This window comes from Eubalaena glacialis, chromosome 20 (assembly GCF_028564815.1).
Source record: "Eubalaena glacialis isolate mEubGla1 chromosome 20, mEubGla1.1.hap2.+ XY, whole genome shotgun sequence".
Lineage (NCBI taxonomy): Eukaryota > Metazoa > Chordata > Mammalia > Artiodactyla > Balaenidae > Eubalaena > Eubalaena glacialis.
This window is the reverse complement of record NC_083735.1, coordinates 36,867,835-36,874,065: the sequence shown is the minus strand read 5'-3', so window position 1 is coordinate 36,874,065 and position 6,231 is coordinate 36,867,835. Positions and strand designations below refer to the sequence as shown.

Here is a 6,231-nt window from a genome sequence, read left to right as displayed (position 1 = left end):
TTCTTGAAATCCATCAAAGGAGGATTCAAACAAGGTGAACTTTTAGTGAATGGCATGCATTTTTGCTCACAGATTTCATTTAGACCAAAATATTAGGTTGGACCATATGAAGTTACCAGTAACCCACTGTTTCTGACTTACAAAAATGGCAATTTCACATGGTTCAATCTACTACCCCTGGAAACTATGCTTCAGAGCTGTGAAAGAAAGCTCTCTTCTCTTTTGGAAAAGAAGAGCAGCTCCAGAAGCAGGTCCACAAAGGACAGGACATTGGAGATTAAACTAGGGGCTGCCAGGGAGTTCCCTTCTATTATAAGCAGGCAGCAGAGGCCGAAAATCAAAACAAGTAAATGGATTACGTGTATTTAATTTGAAAACAGTACAGTGCTATCTAAAATTATTATAAAAATATTGTTTATCATATAAGCAATCTTTAGTGCCTCATCCATGAAAAAGATACCTTTTAATAGTAATATATTTTACCTTTCAGTTTTTCACTTGAAAAAACCAAAATGTAAAGGAATTCATTGGCAGCCCCATAGGCATTGTGACTTTTATTCATCTCATGATCCTGGGCAAGTCACATGGTCTGGAGTAAAATATGGGTTCTTAAGCTTTGGAGAGTCTGAGGCTTCAGGTGTCTTTCTCACTAAACTGGTTTAAATTTTAATTAGAGGATAATTCCATACTAAGAAATGTGGGCTTTTGACACCCTCCCCGGGGGATAATATACCAGCTGCCAGCTACAAGGAACTTGATTTTTTTCAAAACACCGGGCATTTGGCAAAGGCAGTGCTGAGCCACTCACCACGGCGCTCCGCGGAGGCCGAGTGCGGGGGCTGCTCTGCCCTATTTCATAAGTGGAAGCGTCACGAATTGGAGCCGGACAAGACGGCCCAGAAAAAGAATGCGGTGGCCCCATGGTCCCTCACAGTCCGTTTCCTCTAAGGAGGAGCAGGCGCCACCAGGTTTCCAGGCAACGCCCCTCCCCTCTGATGCCTACAGGAGAGACCAGGCTCCCAGGTGCGCCCCCCATCAGGGACCAAGGTGATGGAGTCAGGGAGGAGCGTCCATGCGGCAGGGGATGGGGGAAGACGTGGGAACGCCCACACAGAAGTGGACACGCTCTGTTCAGAAGGTCACTTTCTGCTCGGGGGATCGCGTCTCTGCTCTGGAATTCTGATGTGGGCCTATTGAGGCCCATGGAAACCACCCCACAGAGACCTGGCATGGGTCCTGGATGCGAGCTACCCTTGAACCAGGAGCAGAGCCAGCTCGGGAGCTCCCTGGTGGTCCGAGCCCTGACCCAAATCTCCCTTTTGTTCCCCAAATGGCTTGTATCCCAAGCTCTGGGAAACAACCGTAAGCACTGCTAAATGGGAAATGGAACTCCACGCTTTGACTCAAGGCCTGGCCTTCAGGATGGACACCCTGAGCCCAGTGTCAAGGTACCTGGGCTCCTTTTGGAGCAGACTTGGCTGAGCGGGCTGCCAAGAGGCTGCCCAAAGCTTGGCTTCCTCGTTGGCTGTCTGTGTAGGACGCCTGTGCTTACCTTTCTCCTTCTGTCCTCCCTCCCCACCCCTCCCCTGCCCCCATGAGAGTAGTTACCTCTGGGGAGGGCCAGGAACATGACCTGGGAAGGAAAAAAGCCACCTCAACTTTATTTGCCATCTTCTATTTCTTTTATAAAATTAAACGTCCCTGCAAACTTTTTATGACAAAATATTAACATGTGATATTTTAGGGAGTGACTTAATTACTCCATATTTTTCTGAATCTTTAAACTTAATACAGTATTTCAACTGTTAACAGTGGTGAAATAAATAGTGATACCCTTTTTCTCCTTTTATGTATTTCTCACATTTCTTCTAATGAGCATGTTTTTCTTTTCTGATTGAAAAAATCTTTTTTAACTGTGTTGAGCAGTTGTTTACACAGGCGCTGTGAGATTGGTGCTCTTTGGAGAATTACTGGGACATGGGCTTGTGCTTTATTAGGAGATGATGCTGGAGGACACAGCCTTTGTACAGTGTCATTGGGGAGCAGAATAAAGACATTTAACCATAGAACGACACTATAGTGTGTTGGACTCCGACCAGGTCAAAGGTAAGTACATAGGGGGCATGAGGGGAGGGCACTACTTTCAGCTTGCATTTCACTCAGAAAGTTAGTCCATCATCCAAAAGAAGGTTGTAATAGTCCCTCCTCTGGGGAGGAGCAGAGCTATGGTCCTGCACAGAGGGAGAAGCCCTTCCCAGGACAGGCAATAAGGAGCCACATTAGCAGCAGATGGACAGTGTGGGAAGCTGAGAATCAGGTCAAATTGGAACCAGGGCTCTTTGCTTAAGGACTAAGGCTCTCATCATTCGCTCAGTGAGGAGGCCTGGAAGGTCACAGCAAAGCTTCATGGCATACTCTTTTTATCTCTTATATGAGAATACCTGAGTGTGTGCAGGGAAAATCCACTCAGTGCATTCGATAGCAGAGTGTGTGGAAGTTCACTTTCAGCAATACTTTTGTTACTTTAAGGCAGTTTCAAAGAATCTGGCCAGGTTCTGTTGAAGCTTTGACTTCCCCCGTCAGAATGCAGCTTCTGAAGGGAGGATTCTGGGAAGATGGTGGAGGAGGAAGCACCAGGAATCTGTCTCTCCACCCAGACAACAACTACAATGGCAGAATCAACCTGATGTAGCTATTTTGGAACTCTGGAGTCTGTTGAAGGCTTGCAACTTCTGGCAGAAGGCTTGGAGGCAAATTGCAGTCAATTGCAGCCAACTTCAGCTCCTGACTCATTAGCAGTTACCCATCCCCACTCCCAGACACATGGCAAGAGGCTGTGCAGCTTGCACACAACTTGTGAGAGCTAGAGTGGGCAAAAGGACCCTGTCCCCCAAATACTGGGGACCTGTGCTCTGACTGCTGACCACAGAGGTGCAGACAAAGAGGGTGAAGCCATTGCTGTTGCACCTCCCTTCATTGGTTCATATCCCTCCCCCTTCAGGTTGAAGTGAATGCCAGAGGATTTAAAGGGCCAGTGCGCTTTCCCCCTCCCATCATTTTTTGCTTTTCCTCTTTTGGGAGCCTGAACTTAAAGACTAGGACATTCAAAAACAGCTGAATATACAGAGAAAATTTAAAAGTGACTGTGCATGCTCAGGGAAAGGCTCAGAAAAGACCTGAGAAGACATTAAGTTTACAACTCAGGCTGATCCTTGGCACAGAGACAGCTTATAACAGTCAAAAAACGACAACAAAAAACATCAAACCCTGGGGGAGGGGGAGAATCTGAGAGTTTCCAGAGTTACCACATCATTAGATTAAAATGTCCAGTGTTTAATACAAAATCACAAGGCCCATTCAAACAAAGGGGAAAAAAATCAACAGAAACTGTCCTTGAAAAAGACCTAATGGCAGATATACTAGACAAAGACTTTAAAACAACCATCTTAAGATGCTCAAAGAACTAAAGGAAGATGTGGAGAAGGTCAAGAAAATAATGTGTGAACAAAATGAAAACATCAATAAAGAGATAGGAAACACAAAAAGAAACCAAAAAGAAATTCTGGAGCTGAAAAGTACAACAACTGAAGTGAAAAATTCACTAGAGAGGTTCAAAGGCAGATTTGAGAAGGCAGAAGGAAGAATCAGTGAACTTGAAGATAAGACAATGGAAAGTATCAAGGCTGAAGAGCAGAAAGAAAGAAGATGAAAGAAAAGTGTGACACGACACCATCAAGAGGACCAACATACACATTGTGGGAATCCCAATAAAAGAAGAGAAAGAGAAAGGGGCAGAGAGAATATCTGAAGAAATAATGACTTAAAATTTCCCAAATTTGATAAAAGACATGAATATAAACATCCAAAAAGCTCAATGAATTCCAAGTAAGATGAAGTCAAAGAGACCCACACAGTCTCATTATCAAACTTTCAAAAGACAAAGGGGAAATCTGGAAAGCAGCAAGGTAAGTGAATAGTCACATACAAGGGGATCCTCAATAAGATTATCTGCAGATTTCTCATCAAAAAGTTTGGAGGCCAGAAGACTGTGGGAAGATTTATTCAAAGTGCTCAAAGAAAAAAACTGTCAACCAAGAATCTTATATCTGGCAAAACCGTCCTTTAGAGTGAAGCAGAAATCAAGGCATTCCCAGATTAAAAAAAGCTGAAGGATTTCATGACCACTAGACCTTCCCTACAAGAAATGCTCAAGAGAGTCCTGTGGAGTGAAGTGAAAGAACACTAGACAGTAAACTGAAGCCATATGGAGAAATAACGATCTCATTAAAGGCAACTACCTGGGCAATTGTAGAAGCTAGTATCATTGTAACAATGGTTTGTAACTGTACTTTTTGTCTTCTACATGATTTGAGAGACTAATACATTTAAAGAAAACAACAATTATTCGTGTAATAGCTAGTATTACTGTAACTTTGGTTTGTAACTCCAAATTTTGTTTTCTGCATAATTTAGGAGGCCAGTACATTTAAAAGAATTATTAGTTTATGTTTTTCGGCATACAATGTATACAGATGTAATTTTGTGATAACAATAACCAAAAGGGGTGGGGACAGAGCTGTAAAAGAACAGTTTTTGTATGTTATTGAAATTAAGCTGTAATAAATTCAAATTAGAATGTTATAACTTTAGGATGTTAAATGTAACCTCCATGATAACCACAAATAAAATAGTTTATAGAGTATACACAAAAGGAAATTAAGAAGGAATTTAAACGTTTCACTACAAAAATCCACAGAACACAAAAGAAGACAGTAATGCAGGAAATGAGGGAAAAAATGGCTATAGGGCATATAGAAAACAAACAGCACAATGACAGAAGTAAGTCCCTTATTATCAACAAAGACAGAGATTGGTAGAATGGATAAAAACACATGACCCAGCTATATGCTGTCTACAAGAGTCTCATCTGAAACCCCAAAACACAAATAGGTTGAAATGGGAAGGATGGAAAAACATATTCCATGCAAATAGTAACCAAAAGAGAGCAGGACTGGCTATACTAATATCAGACAAAGTAGACATTAAATCATATAAGGTTACAAAAGACAAAGAAGGACATTATATATTAATAAAAGGCTCAGTAGAGCAAGAAGATACAACAATTATAAACATTTGCACACCCAATGACAGACTATCAAAATACATGAAGCAAAAATGGGCAGAATTTGAAGGGAGAAATAGAGAGTTCTACAATAATAGAGACGTCAATGCCTCACTCCCAATAAACCAACTAGATCTAACAAGAATATACTGAACATTCCACCCAATGACAACAGCATATACATTTTTCTCAAGTGCACATGGAACATTTTCCAGGTAGACCATATGTTAGGACACAAACTAAGTCTCAATAGACTTAAAAAATAATATCATACAAAGTTATGACAGATATCTTCTCTGACCACAACAGGATGAAGTTAGAAAAAAAAAACACATAAAGAAAGCTGAAAAATTCACAGTACTGTGGAAACTAAACAACACACTTTTAAACAATCAACAGATCAAAGAAGAAATCACAAGGAAAATTAGAAACTACTTAGAGATGTGTAAAAGTGAAAATATAACATACCAAAACTTACACAACACAGCAAACATGATGCGAAGGTGGAAATTTATAACTATAACAAGAAAGAACTCAAATCAACAACCTAACTCTACAACTTAAGGAATGAGAAAAAGAAGAACAAACTAAACCCAAAGCTAGCAGAAGGAAGAAAATAAACATTAGAGTAGAGGTAGATAAAATAGTAGAAAAACAGTAGAGGGGCTCAATTCGGCAGCATATATACTAAAATTGGAACGATACAGAGAAGATTAGCATGGCCCCTGCGTGAGGATGACACGCAAATTCGTGAAGCGTTCCATATTTTTGAAATTAGAACACTTCCTAACACTATACACAAAAATAAACTAAAAATGGACTAAAGACCTAAATGTAAGGCCAGACACTATAAAACTCTTAGAGAAAAACATAGGCAGAAGACTCTGACATAAATCACAGCAAGATCCTTTTTGACCCACCTCCTAGAGAAAGGGAAATAAAAACAAACATAAACAAATGGAACCTAATGAAACTTAAAAGCTTTTGCACAGCAAAGGAAACCATAAACAAGACGAAAAGACAACCCTCAGAATGGGAGAAATTATTTGCAAACGAAGCAACTGACAAAGGATTAATCTCCAAAATACACAAGCACCTCATGCAGCTCA

At 40.9% G+C, this 6,231-nt stretch overlaps 1 non-coding gene across 1 annotated transcript; it reads left to right on the top strand.

Annotated features, from left to right (window-relative positions):
• Window positions 1-5,785: 5,785 nt before the first annotated feature.
• Window positions 5,786-5,892, top strand: LOC133081499 (U6 spliceosomal RNA). The gene has a single exon (XR_009698837.1). It is a non-coding gene; the product is annotated as a U6 spliceosomal RNA (small nuclear RNA).
• The last annotated feature ends 339 nt before the right edge of the window (window positions 5,893-6,231 follow it).